Source organism: Phyllobates terribilis, unplaced genomic scaffold (genome assembly GCF_046119375.1).
Source record: "Phyllobates terribilis strain yellow unplaced genomic scaffold, ASM4611937v1 Scaffold_12__6_contigs__length_324123572, whole genome shotgun sequence".
NCBI classification, from domain to species: domain Eukaryota; kingdom Metazoa; phylum Chordata; class Amphibia; order Anura; family Dendrobatidae; genus Phyllobates; species Phyllobates terribilis.
The window spans coordinates 129,263,135-129,284,506 of record NW_027362772.1 but is presented as its reverse complement, the minus strand read 5'-3'; the positions used below and the strand labels follow the sequence as shown (position 1 = coordinate 129,284,506).

Below are 21,372 nucleotides of genomic sequence, written 5' to 3'. Positions count from 1 at the left end.
CTAATACAACAAGTCCCACACACTGATAGAAGCCCAAAAATTTTTTCAGAGCTAGATGCAGATAAAAATTATTTTTAATTTGCAACCTGATGGAGGTCAGTATAGATGGACTAATAGACCAAGTCCCACACACTGCTAGAAGCCCAAATATTTTTTCAGAGCTAGATGCAGAAAAAAATTATATTCAATTTGCAACCTGATGGAGGTCAGTATAGATGGACTAATAGAACAAGTCCCACACACTGCTAGAAGCCCAAATATTTTTTCAGAGCTAGATGCAGATAAAAATTATTTTTAATTTGCAACCTGATGGAGGTCAGTATAGATGGACTAATAGACCAAGTCCCACACACTGCTAGAAGCCCAAATATTTTTTCAGAGCTAGATGCAGAAAAAAATTAGATTCAATTTGCAACCTAGTGGAGATTAGTATAGATGGACTAATAGAATGATGCTATGCCCATAAGGTTTTACTTCACTAGGTGCAGTAATAAAATTGGTATTCTATACACAGATGGTGTAGCTTGCAACACAGATAGGCTACTCCACTGAATAACACTATCTGCAATAGGCCAAAAAAAATTTGCTTTGCTAGATTTAGCCAAATGCTGTGAAAAAAACTTGCACAGCACTGGCACAGACCTGCCTGGCAAAAACTGATAGGAACTGTTGTAACTTAGTCCTGAAAAGGACTGCAATTACAATTAGTCTTTACTCCCAACCTATCTATTTAAGAGCACAGACCTGCCTGATAAAAGTCGTAGGAAATGCTGTAACCTAGTCCTTAAAAGGACTGCAATCACAACTCTTCCCTACTCCCAAGCTATCTGTAGATTTGTGCGAAAATTGGCTTGAAATTAACAAGGTATAGCGCACACAGCAACAGCGGTGCCATCTAACACGCAACTGCAGCAGTGAGAAAATGGTGGCGATGGGGAAAATGGCTGGGTCTTATAGGGCAAGGACATGTGACATACACTGCCAATGACACATGCCCTTGCTTGTGTGAAAAAAAGCAGTTCGCTCCGTGTGTGCGCTGCTGATAGACTGACAGATTGCACCTCCCCACTGTAAATGTGGGAAAGAGAAAAAAAATGGAGATCTTCATTATTCCTGCAGAGATCCATCCCCTGCCCCTCCCCCCGCCCCGCTGTACACTCAAACAGCATATTAACATTAATTTTCAGCATTACTGAGAAAAAATCCAGTTATGATTTTGGTGCACGAACAGTTATTGAACATAACCTCGAACAGCCGAATTTTTTTCAAATCGTTCGAGTTCGCTGAACGGCTCGAACACCGCCCAAAACAGCTCGAATTTGAGATTGGCGAACAATTCGAGTCAAACACCGCTCATGTCTAGCCAGAGAATCTATGAACCCACCATCTTTTGTATTAATCTAGAAAAATGTGAGTTCCATCAAACAGAGATGCAGTTCTTGGGCTATATAATCTCTATTCAATGATAGCAAATGAATACTAGCAAGATTCAAACTATCAGTGAGTGGCCAACGCAGAAAAAAAGTGAAAGAAGTCCAACGATTTGTGGGATTTGCCTATTTTTACAGATGTTTCATTAAGAATTTTTCAGGCATAATTGCACCAGTCACCAAATTAACAAAGAAAGGCATATCGATGGTTTGGTCTCCTCAAGCACAAGATGCTTTTTCTTGCGGAGGACAAAGTTCACCATAGCTCCCATCCTGATTCATCCCAATCCTGAACATGCCTTTATTGTACAAGTGGATGCTTTAGATGGTGCAGTAGGAGCCATTCTATCACAGAGAACAGGAACAAAAGATTTGCTACAGCCTTTTGCTTATTTCTAAGGAAGTTTGATTGTATCAGTAAATATGTATGAAGTGGGGAACAAAGAGCTCTTAGCTAACATTTATGTTTTAAAAGAATGGACACATCATTTAGAAGGAGCAGCTCAACAAGTTGTTGTTCTAACTGACCAACGTAACCTTGCATTTATCAGATCTGCCAAATGTTTGTTTGATTGAGTCTTTTTTTTAACCGATTCAACCTTGTTATCTCTTACAGACCTGGCTCCCCTAATTGGAAGGCTGATGCTTTATCTAGGATCTTCTCCAAAGATACTTCTTCAGCAGCACCACCAACAACAATTCTGCCTGAGTCCAACTTCCTGGAGGTGATCCATAACAAAGACTTGCTGGAAGATATACGAGAAGCGACAGACCCAATTCTTTTGCATCCACCGGATGATATATCTCTTACCTTTCAAAATAAAGTATGGACTTATAATCATTGCATCTATGTTCCATAAACTGTGAGACTAAACTCATTAAAACTGATCCATGACTCCAAGTTAGCAGGACACAAAGAAATTAAAAAAATCACAAGAATTTCTGTCTCGTTTCTTTTGGTGGCTCAATTGCCAAAAAGATGTTAAACAATATGTATCTTCCTGTAACACCTGTGCTATGTATAAAACTCCCCACACATCACCAATAGGAATATTCCAGCATATGAAAATTCCATTTAATCCGCAGAGCTCTATAACTATGGACTTTATTGTGAAACTACCAGTTTCAAAGAGAAAGAGTTCAATCCTAATAGCTGTGGACCGACTCACCAAAGCAGCACATTTTGTCCCCTGCACTGGTTTGCCTTCTGTGAAAGAGACTGCTGATCTTGTAATATGTGTTTCGACATTCATGGGATTCCAGACAAAGCCGCCTCTGATCGTGGAACACAATTTAGATCGAGATTCTGGAAGAATTTTGTGAAGCATTGGACATTGATGTCAGTTTATCTTCTGCATTCCATCCCCAATCTAATGGTCAGACTGAACACAGAAACCAAACATTAGAGCAATTTCTCAGATGCATCATTTGTAATCTTCAAGATGTCTATGTTGATTTTCTTCATATGGCAGAATTTTCATACAACAATTCTCAAGATGCTTCTACCAAACCAACACCATTCTTCACAGATTCTGGTTACCATCCAAGTATTCTTCCTAATTTTCCCAGAGAAATGCCTATCCCTGCTGTCACTGACAGAATACAATCCCTGCAACAAAATTTGGAAATACTAAAAGACACTTTAAGTATTGCCCTGGAGAAATAAAGGGAAGCAGCAGATAAATCTCGCAGACCTTCTCCAAGCTTCCAAGTGGGTGATGAAGTATGGCTTTCCACCAAGAATTTGAAACTCCATACCCCCTCACCAAAACTGGGTCAAAAATTGATTGGTACTTTTAAGATAATTGGACTAGTAAGCTCAGTAGCATTTTGCCTTCAACTTCCCAGAAAAAGGAAGGTACATCCAGTGTTCCATGTCTCCTTACTAAAGTCATTTGCTCCAAATCACTTTCAAGGGCGTCGTCTACCTCCTCCTGAGCCTGTTGAAGTGAATGGGCGAGAACATCAAACAGTTGAAAAGGTCCTGGATTCCAGAAAATTCAGAAACAAGTTGCAGTACTTAATAAAGTGGCAAGGGTACGGCTGTGATGATAACTCTGGGGAACCTGTAGAAAATATCAATGTTCCTTGACTATTTAATGAGTTTCATCAAAAATGCTCACATAAACTAAGCTAAGCATCATCCGGAGGCCGCTGTTGAAAGAGGCGAGTAATGTCAGGATTTCTGTTGTTCTTCTACAGTTTGACCACTAGTGGCTGTTATTGTCCATCTTAATAATTGTGCTGCAATTCCATTCCTTAACACTGGAGGTGCTGTGTTCTGCAATTGCTCTTTACTAAGATGATAGATTCTGAACCTGTAGAATTCATCTTGTTTCCTGTTTGAGCCTACTTAAAGCCACATGAATCTCTCATTCATTGCTTGAGTATTGTGTCTAGCTGTTATTCTAGTTCCATCTCCAGCTTTTGGACTGTCTTAACCCGACTGTTCTCACCTATCTACGGATTGTTTCCTACAACTCCTTTGCTAACTCCAAGAACTTCTACTACCGCGTGCTGTCCCTGCTCGTGTTTCTTCAGTCACTTGATTCCAGCAGTGCTACCCCAATATCATAACAGCAAGGCTGCGGTGGGCCAGGGGAATTAAAAAAATGTTGGTAGAGTCCTACTACTTTCCATTGTTTTCACTGCGGTAGATTTCCGGAAGATGGCTGCCGGGGGCGGCACATGCAGAGATCAAGATATCTGAAGCCGATATCTCTATCTGCACATGCACTGTCTTCGGCAGCCATTTTCCCTAAGTCCACAGCAGTGAAAATAACGGGAAGTGTGAAAGCCCAGGGCACACCGCAGCCTCACACCACCAAACAACCCCTCATCCCATCCCAGGGTCCGCAGCATCACCCCATTCCTGCCACTGATGCCGTCAGCTTCCTGCAGCAGCTACTCTTCCTCCTGTGAGCCTGCTCCTCCTCAGCCTCCCCTCCTCCTTGGTAAGCTACATTTGGATTATAAAACGCACCACCATTTTCTTCCCAAGTTTGGGGAAAATAAAGTGTGTCTTATAATCCAAAAAACACAGTATTTATTTTACTCACTTATACAGCACCATTAATTCTGCAGCGCTTTACAGACAATATCGACACTGTCTCCACTGGGGCTTACAATCTAAATTCCTTATCAGTACTTCTTTGGAAACCGGAGAATGCCCATGCAAATACAATAATAACATACAAACTCCTTGCAGATGTTGTCCTTGGTGAGATTTGAACCGAGGACCCCAGTGTTGCAAGGCTACAGTGCTAACCACTGAACCACCTTGCAGCTACTGAGCCACTGAGCCACTGAGCCACTGTTCTTCCAACATGGTATAAAAGGCCACTGTAGCTAGCAGACTCAAAGGTAATTGTATGATCTTCAGTTGCCATGACTACCATCTGCAGCCCACGATCACAGCTCAGGGTGCTGATCGGGTGGGAGAGGGAGCCTCCTTCCTCTCCTAATCTTCTAAATGATGCGATTCCTATTGATCGCGGCATTTAGAGAGTTAAACAGTCAAGGGCGGAAGTATCCGCAATATGTCGGGAAGGGGTTAAAAAAAATATTGTGTTATTTATTTTTAGTTTGCGCACCAATAATTGTTTCATTTAGATGTCTCTATCAGTGATTGACAGTGGCAACTAAATGGTTAAGGTGAATTGGAGTCAGCTCTGATCGCTACTGTTACATACAAATATAAGTTCTACAACTCAGCCAGCATCTGCTGCTTTTCTACTGGGTTTAGTTCCTGTCCCCATGGGCATACCCACCATGGGGCAGGGGGGAACAGCTGCCCCCCCCTAGAAGCAGGGACGCACGCCGCGCCCCAGGCCGGCGTCAGCACCCGGGCAAATGCCGGGGCCCTGAGCAGGCGGAGGGGCCCCTCACCATCAGCGCCCGCTCCCCCCCGCTTGCTCAGGGCCCCGGCACCCGGCACAATACTTACCCCTCCCCGTGCCTCCGCAGCAGCTTCTGCATCCTTTGCGGCTGCTGCACTGTGACGTCTCAGGTCAGAGGGCACGGTGACGTTTTTACACCGTGCTCTCTCCTGAGCAGTCACAGCACAGAGCGGGAAGACGGCTGCGACGCTGGAGTCCAGAGCTGAGCAGCGGCAGCAGGTGAGACGTGAGGTATTTGATTTTTTTTTTTTTGTATGGAGGCCTGTGGCAGTGTAAGGGAGGGGAGTGAGGTGGGGGTGTGTGACATCCTGCATGGGGCATTATAAGGGGGGGTGACATCCTGCATGGGGCATTATAAGAGAGGGGGATGTGTGACATCCTGCATGGGGCATTATAAGGGAGGGGGGGTGTGACATCCTGCATGGGGCATTATAAGGGATGGGGGGTGTGACATCCTGCATGGGGTATTATAAGGGAGGGGGTGTGTGACACTACTGCATGGGGCATTATAAGGGAGGGGGAGGTGACATCCTGCATGGGGCATTATAAGGGAGGGGGATATGTGACATTCTGCATGGGGCATTATAAGGAAGGGGGGGTGTGTGTCATCCTGCATGGGGCATTATAAGGGGGGGTGACATCCTACATGGGGCATTATATGGGGGGAACAGCCTGCATGGGGCATTATGTGGGGGGAACAGCCTGCATGGGGCATTATGTGGGGGCAACAGCCTGCATGGGGCATTAGGTGGGGGGGAGCAGCCTGCATGAGGCATTATGTGTGGGGAACAGCCTGCATGGAGTGTTATATGGGGGCCAGTATTCTGCATGGAGCGTTATGTGGGGGCCAGTATTCTGTATGGAGCATTATATGGCGGCCAGTATCCTACGTGGAGTGTTATATGGGGGCCAGTATTCTGTATGGAGCATTATACAGTACAGACCAAAAGTTTGGACACACCTTCTCATTTAAAGATTTTTCTGTATTTTCATGACTTTGAAAATTGTACATTCACACTGAAGGCATCAAAACTATGAATTAACACATTTGGAACTATACACTTAACAAAAAAGTGTGAAACAACTGAAAATATGTCTTATATTCTAGGTTCTTCAAAGTAGCCACCTTTTGCTTTGATGACTGCTTTGACACTCTTGGCATTCTCTTTATGAGCTTCAATAGGTAGTCACCGGAAATGGTCTTCCAACAATCTTGATTGGGTTCCCAGAGATGCTTAACACTTGTTGGCCCTTGTGCCTTCACTCTGCCGTCCTGCTCACCCCAAACCATCTCAATTGGGTTCAGGTCTGGTGACTGTGGAGGCCAGGTCATCTGGCGTACCACCCCATCATTCTCCTTCTTGGTCAAATAGCCCTTACACAGCCTGGAGGTGTGTTTGGGGTCATTGTCCTGTTGAAAAATAAATGATCGTCCAACTAAAAACAAACCGGATGGAATAGAATGCCGCTGCAAGATGCTGTGGTAGCCATGCTGGTTCAGTATGCCTTCAATTTTGAATAAATCCCCAACAGTGTTACCAGCAAAGCACCCCAACACCATCACACCTCCTCCTCCATGCTTCACTGTGGGAACCAGGAATGTAGAGTCCATCCGTTCACCTTTTCTGCGTCGCACAAAGACACGGTGGTTGGAACCAAAGATCTCAAATTTGGACTCATCAGACCAAAGCACAGATTTCCACTGGTCTAATGTCCATTCCTTGTGTTCTTTAGCCCAAACAAGTTTCTTCTGCTTGTTGCCTGTCCTTAGCAGTGGTTTCCTAGCAGCTATTTTTCCATGAAGGCCTTCTGCACAAAGTCTCCTCTTAACAGTTGTTGAAGAGATGTGTCTGCTGCTAGAACTCTGTGAGGCATTGACCTGGTCTCTGATCTGAGCTGCTGTTAACCTGCGATTTCTGAGGCTGGTAACTCGGATAAACGTATCCTCAGAAGCAGAGGTGACTCTTGGTCTTCCTTTCCTGGGGCGGTCCTCATGTAAGCCAGTTTCTTTGTAGCGCTTGATGGTTTTTGCAACTGCACTTGGGGACACTTTCAAAGTTTTCCCAATTTTTTGGACTGACTGACCTTTATTTCTTAAAGTAATGATGGCCACTCGTTTTTCCACCTGACTTCTGCACAACAAAACTGATGGTCCCAACCCCATTTATAAGTCATGAAATCCCACTTATTAAACCTGACAGGGCACACCTGTGAAGTGAAAACCATTTCCGGTGACTACCTCTTGAAGCTCATCAAGAGAATGCCAAGAGTGTGCAAAGCAGTCATCAAAGCAAAAGGTGGCTACTTTGAAGAACCTAGAATATAAGACATATTTTCAGATGTTTCACACTTTTCTGTTAAGTATATAATTCCACATGTGTTAATTCATAGTTTTGATGCCTTAAGTGTGAATGTACAATTTTCAAAGTCATGAAAATACAGAAAAATCTTTAAATGAGAAGGTGTGTCCAAACTTTTGGTCTGCACAGTATGGGGGCCAGTATCCCGTATGGAGCGTTATATGGGGGCCAGTATTCCATATGGAGCATTATATGGGGCCAATATTCTGTATGGAGCATTTTATGTGGGCCAGTATTCTGTATGGAGCGTTATATGGGGGCCAGTATTCTGTATGGAGCATTTTATGGGGGCCAGTATCCTGTATGGAGCGTGATATGGGAGCCAGTATTCTGTATGGAGCGTTATATGGGGGCCAGTATTCTGTATGGAGCGTTATATGGGGGCTAGTATCCTGTATGGAGCATTATATGGGAGCCAGTATTCTGTATGGAGCATTATATGGGGGCCAATATTCTGTATGGGGCATTTTATGGGGGCCAGTATCCTGCATGGAGCGTTATATGGGAGCCAGTATTCTGTATGGAGCATTTTATGGGGGCCAGTATTCTGTATGGAGCGTTATATGGGGGCCAGTATCCTGTATGGGGCATTTTATGGGGGCCAGTATACTGTGTGGAGCAATTCGCCGGTTTCTGAGCTATTGTGGAATTTACAATAGATATCACTCATGTAATGTAAGAAGTGAAATCTTTGCATTGTACTATATATCCTGCATGGAGCATTATATGGGGGCCAGTATTCTGTATGGGGCATTTTATGGGGGCCAGTATCCTGCATGGAGCGTTATGTGGGAGCCAGTATTCTGTATGGAGCATTATATGGGGGCCAGTATTCTGTATGGAGCGTTATATGGGGGCCAGTATTCTGTATGGAGTGTTATATGGGGGCCAGTATCCTGTATGTGGCATTTTATAGGGGCCAGTATACTGTGTGGAGAAATTCACCGGTTTCTGAGCTATTGTGGAATTTACAATAGATATCACTCATGTAATGTAAGAAGTGAAATCTTTGCATTGTACTATATATCCTGCATGGAGCATTATATGGGGGCCAGTATTCTGTATGAAGCGTTATATGGGGGCCAGTATCCTGTATGGAGCATTATATTGGGGCCAGTATCCTGTATGGAGCGTTATATGGGATCCAGTATTCTGTATGGAGAATTATATGGGTGCCATTATTCTGTATGGAGCGTTATATGGGGGCCAGTATCCTGCATGGAGCATTATATGGGGGCCAGTATCCTGTATGGAGCGTTATATGGGAGCCAGTATTCTGTATGGAGCATTATATGGGGGCCAGTATTCTTTATGGGGCAGTTTATGGGGGCCAGTATTTTGTATGAAGCGTTTATATAGGGGCCAGTATCCTGTAAGGGGCATTTTATGGGGGCCAGTGTACTGTGTGGAGCGATTCGCCGGTTTCTGAGCTATTGTGGAATTTACAATAGATATCACTCATGTAATGTAAGAAGTGAAATCTTCGCATTGTACTATATATCCTGCATGGAGCGTTATATGGGGGCCAGTATTCTGTATGGAGCGTTATATGGGGGCCAGTATCCTGTATGGACCGTTATATGGGAGCCAGTATTCTGTATGGAGCGTTATATGGGGGCCAGTATTCTGTATGGGGCATTTTATGGGGGCCAGTATCCTGCATGGAGCGTTATATGGGAGCCAGTATTCTGTATGGAGCGTTATATGGGGGCCAATATTCTGTATGGAGCGTTATATGGGGGCCAGTATCCTATGTGGGGCATTTTATGGGGGCCAGTATACTGTGCGGAGCGATTCGCTGGTTTCTGAGCTATTATGGAATTTACAATAGATATCACTCATGTAATGTAAGAAGTGAAATCTTTGCCTTGTACTATATATATATTTCTCTTCGGTATCTGTGACCATGGCTTGCCCCCCCCTAGTTTTGATCCTGGGTATGCCCATGCCTGTCCCCGCTCAAAATTTCCAATCCCAGCAAGGTCATGCAGATACATCCAATTGCGCTAAAGGGTTAATATTATCACAACCTTTCTAATAGTGACTCCACATTCAGGAGTGAATATGTGATACGTGTATGCAAGTTTTGTGCCAGAAAATAGAGGAAAATTCTCTATTATGGAGTAACTTCTCAGATAAACAAGTATTTCTTCACAGCTTCATCCAAAGTTCTTTTTAAAAGCAATCATTTACTTATCAGTGTAATATGTGCCCTGAGAAAGCAGGACTTTGTATTAGGTAAAGCTTCAGAATTTACAACACATCTCTCGAATTTTAATTATATTTAATTTAACCCCATTTTTATGCATTTTAATTTACTGTGCACAGCATACATCCCCCCTTTAACTTGTGAGTGTTGCATTGAGCCCAGGCAGCTAAGCGGGCTGTTAGTACTATGATCAAATTACTTTAATTGCAATCAAATGTCACAAAAAAAATCTGATTCGCCAAAATCCAATTTTTTTAAATTCATTCTAATCCAGCTAGCAGTGGACGGCTTCCACATTGCTAGATTCAAAAATGTTAGAAAATTATAAGAAAGAAATTCTCAAAGGGTCTTCTTCATTCTGGTCATCCATGTGATCCTCACTGGACCATCGTTAAACTTTTTTGGCCTCTAGTATCTTTAGCATCTCTTGCTTTGACATGGCTGCAATGTCTTGATTCCGGAAAAGTCAGAATATCATGCTATGAAGACTGTGATGAAGAAAACAACCAGGCCAGAGAGTAGCTGCGCGATGAGATATGTGGGAACTGGACTAGTATATATATTTTTTCATTCTTTACATCTATTATGCTGTAGAATCTACTCTATTGCAGCGATGGGCAACAAGTTTAATCAGCTTTATATTGTTTTTAAACACCTGTTTCAGTATTTGTGCTGGGTATCACATAGTGTTCATCATTTAAGGAAGGATATGACAATGAGTTGCATGCTGGAGAAAGGAGGGGACCCCAAAACGTGGCTGTGGGTATTCAATAGTGTTGAGCGAGCACTAAAATGGTCGGGTGCTCGAAGCTCGGGCCGAGCTCGCCGTGATACTCGGGTGCTCGACCCGAGCAACGAGCCCAATGTTAGTCTATGGGAGACCCGAGTATTTTTGCGGCGGAACCCCTGGCAGTCTTTTAAAAGCCTAACAAGTGCCCAAAACGATAGTGACAGTGCTCAAATGACATGGGGACAGCATGGGGATCGCCCCAGGAAGCATTTCTGACCCCCAGGTCACTGCTGTCAACAACGTGGTCAGAGGTATTAAGCCACTTTTAAGGGCTCACAATAAAACGTTCAAAAACTAAACTGAAACTGCTTTCCTGTGAAATATGTTAAGGAAGTTCCTTTCCAGGGTAAAGACTTGTGTATAAGGTAAAATAAATAACCCCCCAAAAAATACTCCTCCACACCTTGGGCTATGTTCACAAGTAGCATTTTTATGCGTTTTTACACTTTTGTATTGCTTTCAAACGTGACAAATGCATTCACCGGGAAATGTCATTTTAACATTTTACAACCTTATCTGGCCATGTGCTGTGTGACACATGCATACAGTGCTGAAAAGACATGGGAACAGCATGGGGAAGACGCCTGGAAGCATCTCTGACACCCAGGTCACTGCCTAAAAGTGTGCCCATCAGAAGTCATCTTTGCCGCATCAGAAGATGCAGACTTTCAACTATCCCCGTGCAAGTCCTTGTCCCAGGGCAGTGTTCAATTGTACCTCCCCCATTCCTTGCAATGCAAGCGCAAATATGCAGCCAACCACCCACCCGCCCACCCGCAGGCTGCAATACTATACTGCTAGCTTGCACTTGAAATGGGGCCTTATAGTTAGGAGGAGGCTGAAGCTGGCCACTACCTCATGGCTTCTTTGGCAGCGAGGTATCCATCCTCAGTCCCCAGCTGCCCGGCGGCCGGGTGTCCACGCTCGGTCCCCAGGCGCCAGGGGGTGGCCGAGTGTCCATACTCGGTCCCCAGCCGCCCCGCGGCCGGGTGTCCACACACGGTCCCCAGCCACCTGGGGGCGGCCGGGTGTCCATAAACGGTCCCCAGCCGCCCCTATTTCTCCTGTCACCTTCCCACACACTTTTATTAGCCTGGCCTGCTTTAGGGCAGCATTGGACGAGCCCACCAGAGAACCCGACTCCTCCGGTGGGCCCTGGCTTCTCCATCAGGGGAGTTGAGAGTGCCAACGTGAGGAGCATGATTATGATGATAGAAGTTAGCGTATGCTTTGTTTTCTTTTAATGCAAGCGTAAGGGTGCAGCCTGCCACCCACCCACCCCCAGGCTGCAATGCCATACTGCTAGCTTGCACTTGAAATGGGGCCTTTAAGTTTGGAGGAGGTCGAAGCTGGCCACTACCTTATGGCTGCTTCGGCAGCGAGGTATCCATACTCAGTCCCCGGCCGCCCCCTGGTGGCTGGGAACCGAGCGTGGACACCCGGCTGCCGGGCGGCTGGGGACTGAGTATGGATACCTCGCTGCCGAAGCAGCATTGGACGAGCCCACCAGAGAACCAGACTCCTCCGGTGGGCCCTGGCTTCTCCATCAGGGGAGTTGAGAGTGCCGAGGTGAGGAGCATGATGATGATGATAGAAGTTAGCATCTGCTTTGTTTTCTTGGAATGCAAGCGCATGTATTTAGTAGCGGCTAGGCCTGAGGTGGTCAGCGTTTTGGTGCATATCCTACCTCCTCCGAGGATTGCTGGATGTTTTCCTGCTACTATCCCAGTTCTATGACTCCCGTTAAAACAAACCTTCAGGTGATAAATGATGGATGAAGTGGTGGCAAAGGAGAAAGAGCAGGAGGAAAAGGGACCATTCACATCAATATCAGGCCAGTCAACCACATATGTCTTGTAGGATATGTTTCTGTAACAAAAGGAGCGGTACGGCTACACAGTTATAGGGCATACAGTGAGTGCAATGCCTACCAAAAATTTCGAGGCACTCCAATGCTGCTTGGAAATGACATGGAGGTCAGAGGGCCTTAACTAAACTGTTTTTTCCATTGATAGCAACTGGGTCTCCTGTACACTGTTGGCCTAAGCAGTGAATGGAAGGCTTTCCAAAAATTATGAGGAACTGCAATGCCCCTTGAAACAGACATGGATTACAGCGTACTAAAAACCTTCTACCCATTATTGGGGAGTGGGTCTCCCTTAGTTTTCGCCTTTGCATTGAAAAGCAAAAGCTGACTAAAATTAGGAGGAAATGCAATGCCCATTGGAAGAGTCTTGGAGGTTATAGGTAATTAAAAACAACATTTCAATGCCCCTTGGAAGAGCTGTGGAGTTCAGAGTGCTTTTAGAAGATGCTTTTAATGCCCCTTTGAAGAGACGTGGAGGTCACAGTAGCTTAAAAAGACGGTTTTAATGCCCCTCGGAAGAGAGGTGGCGCTCCCAGTAGCTTAACAAGACGGTTTGAATGCCCCTTGGAAGAGACGTGGAGGTCACAGTAGCTTAACAAGACGGTTTTAATGCCCCTTAGAAAAGTGGTGGAGGTCGCAATAGCTTAACAAGATGGTTTTAATGCCCCTTGGAAAAGTGGTGGAGGTCACAGTAGCTTAACAAGACAGTTTTAAAGTGCCTCGGAAGAGACGTGGAGGTCACAGTAGCTTAACAAGACAGTTTGAATGCCCCTTGGAAGAGACATGGAGGTCCCAGTAGCTTAACAAGACGGTTTTAATGCCCCTTACAAGAGCCATGCAGTACAGCATCTTAAAAACATTATTCCCATTATTGGGGAGTGGGTATCCCATAGTCTTTGCTTATGCCATCCAACCAAAAGCTGCCAAAAATGAGGACAGAGGAACTTGCAATGCCCCTTACAAGAGCCATGCAGTACAGCATTTTACAAACATTATTCCCATTATTGGGGAGTGGGTCTCCCATAGTCTTTGCTTATGCCTTCCAAGCAAAAGCTGCCAAAAATTAAGATGGAGGAACTTGCAATGCCCCTTACAAGAGCCATGCAGTACAGCATATTACAAACATTATTCCCATTATTGGGAAGTGGGTCTCCCATAGTCTTTGCTTATGCCTTCCAAGCAAAATTTGCCCAAAATTAGGAGGAAATGCAATGCCCGTTTGAAGAGTCGTGGAGGTTAGAGTTAATTAAAAACAACATTTCAATGCCCTTTGGAAGAGCTGTGGAGTTCAGAGTGGTTTAACAAGATGCTTTTAATGCCCCTCGGAACAGACATGGAGGTCACAGTAGCTTAACAAGACAGTTTTAATGTCCCTTGTAAAAGTGGCGGAGGTCACAGTAGCTTAACAAGACGGTTTTAATGCCCCTCGGAAGAGACGTGGAGGTCCCAGTAGCTTAACAAGATGGTTTTAATGCCCCTTGGAAAAGTGGTGGAGGTTGCAGTAGCTTAACAAGACGGTTTAAATGCCACTTGGAAAAGTGGTGGAGGTCACAGTAACTTAACAAGACGGATTTAATGCCCCTTGGAAAAGTGGTGGAGGTCACAGTAGCTTAACAAGACGGTTTTAATGCCCCTCGGAAGAGACGTAGCGGTCACAGTAGCTTAACAAGATGGCTTTAATGCCCCTCGGAAGAGACGTGGAGGTCACAGCAGCTTAACAAGACAGTTTTCATGCCCCTTGGAAAAGTGGAGTAGGTCACAGTAGCGTAAAAAGACAGTTTTAATGCCCTTGGAAAAGTGGTGGAGGTCACAGTAGCTTAACAAGACGGTTTTTATGCCCCTCGGAAGAGACGTGGAGGTCACAGTAGCTTAAAAAGACGGTTTTAATGTCCCTTGGAAAAGTGGTGGAGGTCACAGTAGCTTAACAAGACGGTTTTAATGCCCATCAGAAGAGACGTGGAGGTCCCAGAAGTTTAACAAGACGGTTTTAATGCCCCTTGGAATGTGGTGGATGTCACAGTAGCTTAACAAGATGGTTTTAATGCCCCTTGGAAAAGTGATGGAGGTCACAGTAGCTTAACAAGACGGTTTTAATGCCCCTTGGAAAAGTGGTGGAGGTCACAGTAGCTTCACAAGATGGTTTTAATGCCCCTTGGAAGAGACGTGGAGGTCACAGTAGCTTAACAATACGGTTTTAATGTCCGTCGGAAGAGACGTGGAGGTCACAGTAGCTTAACAAGATGGTTTTAATGCCCTTCGGAAGAAACGTGGAGGTCCCGGTAGCTTAACAAGACGGTTTTAATGCCCCTTGGAAAAGTGGTGGAGGTCCCAGTAGCTTAACAAGACGGTTTTAATGCCCCTCGGAAGAGACGTGGAGGTCCCAGTAGCTTAACAAGACGGTTTTAATGCCCCTTTGTAAAGTGGTGGAGGTATCAGTAGCTTAACAAGACGGTTTTAATGCCCTTTGGAAAAGTGGTGGAGGTCGCAGTAGCTTAACAAGACGGATTTCATGCCCCTTGGAAAAGTGGTGGAGGTCACAGTAGCTTAACAAGATGGTTTTAATGCCCCTCGGAAGAGATGTAGAGGTCCCATTAGCTTAACAAGATGGTTTTAATGCCCCTTGGAAAAGTGGTGGAGGTCCCAGTAGCTTAACAAGACGGTTTTAAAGCCCCTCAGAAGAGACGTGGAGGTCCCAGTAGCTTAACAAGACGGTTTTAATGCCACTTGGAAAAGTGGTGGAGGTCGCAGTAGCTTAACAAGACAGTATTAATGCCCCTCGGCGAAGACGTGGAGGTCACAGTAGCTCAACAAGTCGGTTTTAATGCCCCTCGGTGGAGACATGGAGGTCCCAGTAGCTTAACAAGACGGTTTTAAAGCCCCTCGGAAGAGACGTGGAGGTCACAGTACCCTAACAAGACAGTTTTAATGCCCCTCGGAAGAGACGTGGACGTCACAGTAGCTTAACAAGGCGGTTTTAATGCCCCTCGGAAGATACGTGGAGGTCCCAGTAGCTTAACAAGACGGTTTTGATGCCCCTCGGAAGAGACGTGGAGGTCCCAGTGGTTTAACAAGATGGTTTTAATGCATCTTGGAAAAGTGGTGTAGGTCACAGTAGCTTAACAAGACAGTTTTAATGCCCCTCGGTGAAGACGTGGAGGTCACAGTAGATCAACAAGACGGTTTTAATGTCCCTCGGAAGAGGCGTGGAGGTACCAGTAGCTTAACAAGACGGTTTTATTGCCTCTTGGAAAAGTGGTGGAGGTCGCAGTAGCTTTACAAGATGGTTTTAATGCCCATTGGAGAAGTGGTGGAGGTCACAGTAGCTTAACAAGAAGGTTTTAATGCCCCTCGGAAGAGACGTGGAGGTCCCAGTAGCTTAACAAGACGCTTTTAATGCCCCTTGGAAAAGTGGTGGACGTCCCAGTTGCTTAACAAGACGGTATTAATGCCCCTCGGAAGAGACGCGGAGGTCCGAGAAGCTCAACAAGAAGGTTTTAATGCCCCTTGGAAAGAGGTCGAGGTCACAGTAGCTTAACAAGACGGTTTTAATGCCCCTTGCAAAAGTGGTGGAGGTCAAAGTAGCTTAACAAGAGGGTTTTAATGCCCCTCGGAAGAGATGTGGAGGTCACAGTAGCTTAACAGGACGGTTTTAATGCCTATTTGAAAAGTGGTGGAGGTCACAGTAGCTTAACAAGACGGTTTTATTGCCCCTTGGAAAAGTGGTGGAGGTCACAGTAGCTTAACAAGACGATTTTAATGCCTCTCGGAAGAGACGTGGAGGTCCCAGTAGCTTAACAAGACGGTTTTAATGCCCCTCGGAAGAGACGTGGAGGTCCCAGTAGCTTAACAAGATGGTGTTAATGCCCATTGGAAAAGTGGTGGAGGTCACAGTATCTTAACAAGATGGTTTTAATGCCCCTCGGAAGAGACGTGGAGGTCCCAGGAGCATAACAAGACGGTTTTAATTTCCCTTGGAAACGTAATGGAGGTCACAGTAGCTTAACAAGATGGTTTTAATGCCCTCAGAAGAGACGTGGAGGTCACAGTAGTTTAACAAGACGGTTTTAATTCCCCTTGGAAAAATCGTGGAGGCCCCGGTAGCTTAACAAGACGGTTTTGATGCCCCTCGGAAGAGACGTGGAGGTCCCAGTGGTTTAACAAGATGGTTTTAATGCATCTTGGAAAAGTGGTGTAGGTCACAGTAGCTTAACAAGACAGTTTTATTGCCCCTCGGTGAAGACGTGGAGGTCACAGTAGATCAACAAGACGGTTTTAATGTCCCTCGGAAGAGACGTGGAGGTACCAGCAGCTTAACAAGACGGTTTTATTGCCTCTTGGAAAAGTGGTGGAGGTCGCAGTAGCTTTACAAGACGGTTTTAATGCCCATTGGAGAAGTGGTGGAGGTCACAGTAGCTTAACAAGAAGGTTTTAATGCCCCTCGGAAGAGACGTGGAGGTCCCAGTAGCTTAACAAGACGCTTTTAATGCCCCTTGGAAAAGTGGTGGAGGTCCCAGTAGCTTAACAAGACGGTATTAATGCCCCTCGGAAAAGACGCGGAGGTCCGAGAAGCTCAACAAGAAGGTTTTAATGCCCCTTGGAAAGAGGTCGAGGTCACAGTAGCTTAACAAGACGGTTTTAATGCCCCTTGCAAAAGTGGTGGAGGTCAAAGTAGCTTAACAAGAGGGTTTTAATGCCCCTCGGAAGAGATGTGGAGGTCACAGTAGCTTAACAGGACGGTTTTAATGCCCCTTGGAAAAGTGGTGGAGGTCACAGTAGCTTAACAAGACGATTTTAATGCCTCTCGGAAGAGACGTGGAGGTCCCAGTAGCTTAACAAGACGGTTTTAATGCCCCTCGGAAGAGACGTGGAGGTCCCAGTAGCTTAACAAGATGGTGTTAATGCCCATTGGAAAAGTGGTGGAGGTCACAGTATCTTAACAAGATGGTTTTGATGCCCCTCGGAAGAGACGTGGAGGTCCCAGGAGCATAACAAGACGGTTTTAATTTCCCTTGGAAACGTAATGGAGGTCACAGTAGCTTAACAAGACGGTTTTAATGCCCCTCAGAAGAGACGTGGAGGTCACAGTAGTTTAACAAGACGGTTTTAATTCCCCTTGGAAAAATCGTGGAGGTCCTGGTAGCTTAACAAGACGGTTTTAATGCCCCTCGGAAGAGACGTGGTGGTCCCAGAAGCTTAACAAGACGGTTTTAATGCCCCTTGGGAAAGTGGTAAAGGTCACAGTAGCTTAACAAGACGGTTTTAATGCCCCTTGGAAAAGTGATGGAGGTCACAGTAGCTTAACAAGATGTTTTTAATGCCCCTCGGAAGAGTTCTGGAGGTCACAGTAGCTTAACAAGACGTTTTTATTGCCCCTCGGAAGAGACATGGAGGTCACAGTAGCTTAACAAGATGGTTTTAATGCCCCTCGGAAGAGACGTGGAGGTCCCAGTAGCTTAACAAGACGGTTTTAATGCCCCTTGGAAAAGTGGTGGAGGTCCCAGTAGCTTAACAAGGCGGTTTTAATGCCCCTCGGAAGAGACGTGGAGGTCCCAGTAGCTTAACAAGACGGTTTTAATGCCCCTCGGAAGATACGTGGAGGTCCCAGTAGTTTACTAAGATGGTTTTAATGCCCCTTGGAAAAGTGGTGGATGTCACAGTAGCTTAACAAGACGTTTTTAATGCCCCTCGGAGAAGACGTGGAGGTCAAAGTAGCTTAATAAGACGGTTTTAATGCCCCTCGGTAGAGACATGAAGGTCACAGTAGCTTAACAAGACGGTTTTAATGCCCCTCCGAAGAGAAGTGTAGGTACCAGTAGCTTAAATAGATGGTTTTATGCCACTTGGAAAAGTGGTGGAGGTCACAGTAGCTTAACAAGACGGTTTTAATGCCCCTCGGAAGAGACGTGGAGGTTACCGTAGCTTAACAAGACGGTTTTGATGACTCTCGGAAGAGACGTGGAGGTCCCAGTAGCTTAACAAGACGGTTTTAATGCCCCTCGGAAGAGACGTGGAGGTCCCAGTAGCTTAACAAGACGGTTTTAATGCCCCTTGGAAAAGTGGTGGAGGTCCCAGTAGCTTAACAAGGCGGTTTTAATGCCCCTCGGAAGAGACGTGGAGGTCCCAGTAGCTTAACAAGACGGTTTTAATACCCCTCGGAAGATACGTGGAGGTCCCAGTAGTTTACTAAGATGGTTTTAATGCCCCTTGGAAAAGTGGTGGATGTCACAGTAGCTTAACAAGACGTTTTTAATGCCCCTCGGAGAAGACGTGGAGGTCAAAGTTGCTTAATAAGACGGTTTTAATGCCCCTCGTTAGAGACATGAAGGTCACAGTAGCTTAACAAGACGGTTTTAATGCCCCTCCGAAGAGAAGTGTAGGTACCAGTAGCTTAAATAGATGGTTTTATGCCACTTGGAAAAGTGGTGGAGGTCACAGTAGCTTAACAAGACGGTTTTAATGCCCCTCGGAAGAGACGTGGAGGTTACCGTAGCTTAACAAGACGGTTTTGATGACTCTCGGAAGAGACGTGGAGGTCCCAGTAGCTTAACAAGACGGTTTTAATGCCCCTCGGAAGAGTCGTGGAGGTCCCAGTAGCTTAACAAGATGGTTTTAATGCCCTTTGGAAAAGTGGTGGAGGTCACAGTTGCATAACAAGATGGTTTTAATGCCCCTCGGAAGAGACATGGAGGTCCCAGTAGTATAACAAGACGGTTTTAATGTCCCTTGGAAGAGTGATGGAGGTCACAGTAGCTTAACAAGACGGTTTTAATGCCCCTCAGAAGAGACGTGGTGGTCCCAGAAGCTTAACAAGATGGTTTTAATGCCCCTTGGGAAAGTGGTAAAGGTCACAGTAGCTTAACAAGACGGTTTTAATGCCCCTTGGAAAAGTGATGGAGGTCACAGTAGCTTAACAAGACATTTTTAATGCCCCTCGGAAGAGACGTGGAGGTCACAGTACCTTAACAAGACGTTTTTAATGCCCCTCGGAAGAGACGTGGAGGTCACAGTAGCTTAACAAGACGGTTTAATGCCCCTCGGAAGAGACGTGGAGGTCCCAGTAGCTTAACAATACGGTTTTAATGCCCCTCGGAAGATCCGTGGAGGTCCCAGTAGTTTACTAAGATTGTTTTAATGCACCTTGGAAAAGTGGTGGAGGTCACAGTAGCTTAACAAAATGTTTTTAATGCCCCTCGGAGAAGACGTGGAGGTCCCAGTAGCTTAAAATGGCGGTTTTAATGCCCCTCAGAGGAGACTTGGACGTCACAGTAGCTTAATAAGACGGTTTAATGCCCCTCGGAAGAGACGTGGAGGTCCCAGTAGCTTAACAAGACGGTTTTAATGCCCCTCGGAAGATACGTGGAGGTATCAGTAGTTTACTAAGATGGTTTTAATGCCCCTTGGATAAGTGGTGGAGGTCACAGTAGCTTACCAGGATGTTTTTAATGCCCCTCGGAGAAGACGTGAAGGTCAAAGTAGCTTAACAAGACGGTTTTAAAGCCCCTCGGTAGAGACATGAAGGTCACAGTAGCTTAACAAGACGGTTTTAATGCCCCTCGGAAGAGACGTGGAGGTACCAGTAGCTTAACAAGACGGTTTTAATGCCTCTTGGAAACAAGAAGGTTGTCGCAGTAGCTTAACAAGACGGTTTCCATGACCCCCCGGAAGGGACGTGGAGGTCCCAGTAGCTTAACAAAACGGTTTTAATGCCCCTTGGAAAAGTGGTGGAGGTCACAGTAGCTTAACAAGACGGTTGTAATGACCCTTGGAAAAGTGGTGGAGGTCACAGTAGCTTAACAAGACGGTTTTAATGCCCCTCGTAAGAGACGTGGAGGTCACAGTAGCTTAAAAAGACGGTTTTAATGCCCCTTGGAAAAGTGGTGGAGGTCCCAGTAGCTTAACAAGACGGTATTAATGCCCCACGGAAGAGACGTGGAGGTACCAGTAGCTTAACAAGACGGTTTTAATGCCCCTCGGATGGTACTTGGAGGTCCCAGTAGTCTACTAAGATGGTTTTAATGCCCCTTGGAAAAGTGGTGGAGGTCACAGTAGCTTATCAAGACGTTTTTAATGCCCCTCGGAGAAGATGTGGAGGTCACAGTAGCTTAGCAAGACGGTTTTAATGCCTCTTGGAAAAGTGGTAGATGTCGCAGTAGCTTAACAAGACGGTTTTAATGCCCATTGGAAAAGTGGTGGAGGTCACAGTACCTTAACAAGACGGTTTTCATGCCCCTCGGAAGAGACATGGAGATCCCAGTAGCTTAACAAAAAGGTTTTAATGCCCCTTGGAAAAGTGGTGGAGGTCCCAGTAGCTTAACAAGACGGTATTAATGCACCTCGGAAGAGAAGTGGAGGTCCGAGAAGCTTAACAAGATGGTTTTAATGCCCCTTGGAAAAGTGGTGGTGGTCACATTAGCTTAACAAGACAGTTTTAATGCCCCTTGGAAAGAGGTGGAGGTCACAGTAGCTTAACAAGACGGTTTTAATGCCCCTTGCAAAAGTGGTGGAGGTCAAAGTAGCTTAACAAGAGGGTTTTAATGCACCTCGGAAGAGATGTGGAGGTCACAGTAGCTTATCAGGCGGGTTTAATGCCCCTTGGAAAAGTGGTGGAGGTCACAGTAGCTTAAGAAGACGGTTTTATTGCCCCTTGGAAAAATGGTGGAGGTCACAGTAGCTTAGCAAGACGGTTTTAATGCCCCTCGGAAGAGACGTGGGGGTTACAGTAGCTTAACAAGACGGTTTTAATGCCTCTCGGAAGAGACGTGGAGGTCCCGGTAACTTAACAAGACGGTTTTAATGCCCCTCGGAAGAGAAGTGGAG

At 45.6% G+C, this 21,372-nt stretch overlaps 1 protein-coding gene across 3 annotated transcripts in view; it reads right to left on the bottom strand.

The window, feature by feature from the left end:
• The window catches only part of LOC141172265 (sulfotransferase 2B1-like), a 462,870-nt gene that overhangs the window by 315,958 nt on the left and 125,540 nt on the right, over positions 1 to 21,372 (bottom strand). The window contains exon 1 of one of the 3 annotated variants that reach the window (XM_073656274.1): positions 2,600 to 2,752. The exons of 1 other annotated variant lie outside the window; for it this stretch is intronic. The gene's annotated coding sequence lies outside the window, so the exon portion shown is untranslated. Of the gene's footprint in view, positions 1 to 2,048; positions 2,074 to 2,599; positions 2,753 to 21,372 lie in introns of those variants that run through there. One more of the 3 variants, XM_073656278.1, reaches the window with a different exon arrangement.